This window comes from Vulpes vulpes, chromosome 14 (assembly GCF_048418805.1).
Source record: "Vulpes vulpes isolate BD-2025 chromosome 14, VulVul3, whole genome shotgun sequence".
In the NCBI taxonomy this organism is placed as follows: Eukaryota; Metazoa; Chordata; class Mammalia; order Carnivora; family Canidae; genus Vulpes; species Vulpes vulpes.
In genome coordinates, this window is record NC_132793.1 from 123,617,435 (window position 1) to 123,622,570 (window position 5,136).

The following is a 5,136-nucleotide window of genomic DNA, read 5'->3' on the forward strand; positions in this document are numbered from 1 at the left end:
AAAGTGACTACATAAGAAACTACACTAATTTTCCTTTCTTTGTGGGATTCTGGAATATATCTGCTAATCTGGTGCCTGATCCAGAGTGACCTCAAATTTACAAGAGCCCCAGAACCAAGCTAGAGCCACAAAAATTTGGGACAAGACTTGGAATGTTCCTTGCCTTAACATAGCAAATCTCATTGGGTTTAATCAGAGTGAGACCAGCTTTGGACCTGTAATGAGTTAAATAACAATACATGTGACTCATAAACAACCAATAAAGTAGGAGATGTGCTAAAATCCCAGAACAAAAGATGCATTATAGCACTTCACAATCAAAATTAATTCCATTTTTTTTTTAAGTAAGAGTGGCAATTAATAATTCCAGAGGTACTGGAGATTAGGAGTCAAGCCAACAAGAAACCAAGTATTCTCATGAATTTGGAGATATGAGAGATCAGAGATTGTAGGTATATTTGAGTTAGCTTCATGAAAAAAAAAAACTATTAAATTTGTTCTATTTTTACTTCTTTTTATTGGCCCAAGCAGTCACCCTCTCTCAAACATGAAAGTGTTTGTTGTAAATAAAATATATTATTAAACTTACTTTTTTTTTTATTTGGCTTCCTGGGAAAGTGATTTGAGTGGATGAAATGAAAAGAAAAATTAATGAGTGGGAAATATCAGAGGGGAAACAGAACATGAGAGACTCCTAACTCTGGGAAACGAACAAGGGGTGTTGGAAAGGGAGGTGGGTAGGAGATGGGGGTGACTGGGTGATGGGCACTGAGGAGGGCACTTGATGGGATGAGCACTGGGTGTTATGCTATATGTTGGCAAATTGAACTCCAATAAAAAAATTAATTAATTTTTAAAAAGAAAATACAAGAAAAAAGGACTTATAAGGGCTGAATAAGAAGATAAAAAAGTGCAAGAATGTGTATTTAGTATAATTAGTCATCTATTGAAGAGCTACTAAGTACCAAATACTGGATTAGATTCTGAAAATGGAATAATGACAATATATTCTTTGTAAAGTTATAATACTGGGATCTTTAGGGTGTTCTGGGTTTGATTAGGGCAAGAAATATAAAAATAATTGTGATACAACATAGTAAATTCTATAATCCAGGAAAATGCAATCTAAAATGAAGTGTGGGAAGAGACTGAAACAGAATAGTAAACAGTTTGATAACTGTCATTATTTTTATTTTTCTAACAATTCTTCTCTCTCCTTTTTCTGGAGACAACCCTTCTTTCTTTCTTTTTTTTTTTTTCCTGCAAAAAATTATTCCATGTAGTTCTGTGGAAGCATAGGGAATATTCCTGTGACCCAGGTCTGGCTCTGTAGAGCTGTGACCAGAGTAGTTAGTTCTAAAGATCATGTGATCCAAACCAAAGCAATATGCCTTTTGTGGACTTTTCTTTAAGGACTATTTGGGAAGATTATCCTCCCACTGAGGTTATAAGTTTGAAAGCTATGAATACATAGCTTTCAAATGAATGAAGGAATGAATAGCCAGTTTGCAAGCCACTGGAACAGAAGAGATGACAAAAGACAAATCTGAAAGAGCCTCAGGATCCAGCCATCCCTCCCACTTACAAGTAAAGATAATTCTGACTTCTATAGAAAGCATAACAAATAGTACAGTCAATTGGTATGTACATTAAAAAAAGAAAAAGTAAAACCATCTTGAATTACAATCTTGAATATTTTATCAAGGAATAGCAAGGTCATGACTTCCTCCATTCAAAGGTAGACATGTCTAACAGATTTTGATTTTTTTTTTGCCTTGTTCTTGATCTAAAATAGTTCCAAAACAAAGAAGAGAAAAGCAAGTTTATGAGATATTAGACTGCAGGACTTCTGAAATGATTCAAACAACATAATGGCTTGTGTTGGATTCTGAGATCATGAATTGGGCATAAAGACAAAAATACACACAGGAAATGAGGTGGATTAGTGAGTAAGGAGAGAGAATCTAATTTAGAACTCATTGTAAAATTTACCTATTAAGAATTTAAGACACTACACATTCACTTATAAGTGTATCTTAATAGACTACAAAATGAAAGAGAATTTATGAAGTGTTTAGCTCACAGCATAAAGCTGCTGGAGTTGACAAGTTCATTTTTAATATTTGATTTGAAAATCTTGGGCACAGCAGTAGCAAGTTAAGATGCAAATTAAATTTTTCAGGAAACAGGAGAGATGCACATTTTAATTGAATTTCCCCTGAATAAAAGGTTATAAAGTCCCTACTGGAGGGAGAGCATCATTGTTTTACAGCCTGAATTTTACTTTGGACGGTTTGGGAGGAAGTCTTAATGTTCTTCTCTTTTTTCTTATTTTGTTCTCTAGTTTGCATTAAGAATCCCCTCCTGCTGTCTCAGAGTATTGTCAGAAGAACTAGCAGGATATAAGTTTTATTTTAAAAAACAGTCAGTTAGTGACAAAGGAGGCTGAGTAAATGAGTTTCATGTGATGGGATCAGAAGTGAATGCCTCCGTAAAGGCAATCCTCTCAGGGACACCTGCCCAGGTAATGCTGGGCTTGTGTTTGCGGGTAAATGCAATCTGCAAGTGGTTTTTTTTTGTTTGTTTGTTTGTTTGGGTTTTTTTTTGTTGTTTTTTGTTTTTTGTTTTTTGTTTTTTGTTTTTCTGAGAGATCTTAGTGAGCCTAAACTGAAATTTAAATCCCTTGTTTCTTGGCCAGACAAGGGTACCTTTTCTCCTGACATACATGTAGCTCTTCATAGCTTCTTATTCAACTCTTAAGACAAATTAAAAAGGTAAAAAAAAAAAAAAACATTCTGTTACTAACTCTATTAATGTAATGAATCACCTTATTCTCTCCATGAGAGACGTAAAGGCTCACGTGTGGTAGGCTCTCCTTTGACTTCTGATGCTGTGTCCACAACGCAGTAAACATACAGATGCATAAATTCTTAATGAAAAAATGGCATCAGGGATTAAATTTTGAAAGGGAACAGATTGCCATGCTTCTTTATTGACAACAGTGAGGAGATTTCAGAGTCAATGTTCCAAAGCAATGTCAACAGAGAAATCCACAGGATGGGAGGTGAGAGCGAGGGATCCAGGGCCCAGGGCTGTCATGTTGCAATCTGTGTGAAGTCAGTCCGGGTCCTGTCAGAGATGGTCACTACAGTGGCAGCTGGGACAGGTAACAAGTGAGGCTCAGAGACTCGGAAGCAGTGAAAAAGAGATGTCTGTTACCCAGTAACTGATGGAAAATTTAGATCCAAATTTGTAGACAATTAGTACAGAGAAATATCCCATGTGTTTTGTATATTAACTTCATTTTTTTTTCTGTTTTTGTTTGCTTTGTTTTTAGACAGGGAGAGAGAAAAACAGAAATGGGAGGAGGGACAAAGGAGAAGGAGAATTTTAAGCAACCCAGCATGAAGCCTGATGCGGGGCTCAATCTCACAACCTTGAGATCATGACCTGAGCCAAAATCAAGAGTCGGACTCTGACAGAGCCATCCAGGCGCCCCTAACTCCATTTGTTTTTATATTTTTGTAACTTCCCACAAATTTACTCAATTTTCTGTTTGTCCTTAGAGCAAGTAGTGATCTGCAATTAAAACTAGATTTATAACACAAAAAAGGAAAGGAAAGAAAAACACTATTGATAAATACTATACTACATACAGTAGTGGAAGGGCAGGCAAAATTCAGTGTTGCATATGAGGAACAAAGGAAAAATTTTACATTTTGATGTATTTGAGATATTTGGAATTCTCACTATACAGATCTCTGGCATCAGGAGCTTCCTTCCCCTCTTATAATCAAAGACATTTAATGTACCAAAAATATCTTTCAGCTTTTACTTTTATATCTCTATTTTAGAAACTCAACAATCACTTTATTACTTGTGAAATATTTATTGAAGTTTTTATTACATGCACGTAAGGCTATGTAAAGTATGTGTACACATGATATGTAATTTATGAATACAAATAACATAGTTATAGGGAAGGAGATTACATAAACTTTGTTATTTACTAGTCTGATGGAAACATGAAGTTGATGTTTGTAGCATTTATTCTAATTGGTCTAATGCATATCTTAACGCGTTACATTAAACAGAAAGCCAGTTGCACTTCAATAATGGAACTATCCTCATTAACAATGATCCAGAAAAGAAATTACATTTCATCAATTAGTTCTGCAGCTATTCCTAGGAAATGTAAGCTATTACTGTGTGGGATTTTTTGCATATTTAAATATTTATGATTGGTTTATAAATATTTATACTGCAATAATTCTGTGGATTAAAAGTAAATGAAAGCCTGCTATAAATGTATACTAGAATTGGGCAATTAAGTGAATGGATGGTGGGTGGTAGCTGCCAAGTTTCTCACTGTTGTAGTAGGATGTTACAGATGAGCAAGGGGAAGGGGCTAGAATGATCCATGTAGTAATGGAGACATTAGAATGGGCTCATTTAGCTGAATATAGATTCAAATGATTACATATGGAAATATGTAGAGATGTGTGTGTGTGTGTGTGTGTGTGTGTGTGTGTGTATAGGAAGAGTATATATGCACATATATCTCCTTTCTTATTTAGCTGAAAGGACCTAGAGGCAACAAGCAATGAGTACAACTAGTGCCCCATCTTGGTTGCTAAAAGCACTGTCAATGAAAGGATCCAGAGCCCCCGGAGTTCTTGGAGAAATGGTTGATAGTAATACTGGGGCAAGAAATATATAAGATGAGTCTGGAGCATTTTGTGGTGTCAGAAAGTAAGGAAATGCTAATTATTTGTAAATAAAAATAGAAACTATTGATAGAGGTATGTTAGAGGGATATAGGAGCCAAATGAAAGAGCTCCAAATGGTCAAACTGAGCAACAAAATAAAGTAGTATTAGATTATAGCCCTAAAGTACAAAGTAGTTATCAATAAGTCCATACTAACCTAAATAAATAAGACTCTTAATTCTGCACCTTTAAGTGTGTATTGCATATAGCAACTGTTATGGGTTCAATTACGTCCCCCAAAACTTCATATGGTAAAGTCCTAGCTCCCAGTACCTCAGAATTTAATTTTATTTGAGAGTAGAGTCATTGCAGATGTAATTGAGATGAAGCCCTACTGGAGTAGGTTGGTTTCTAATCCAGTATGACT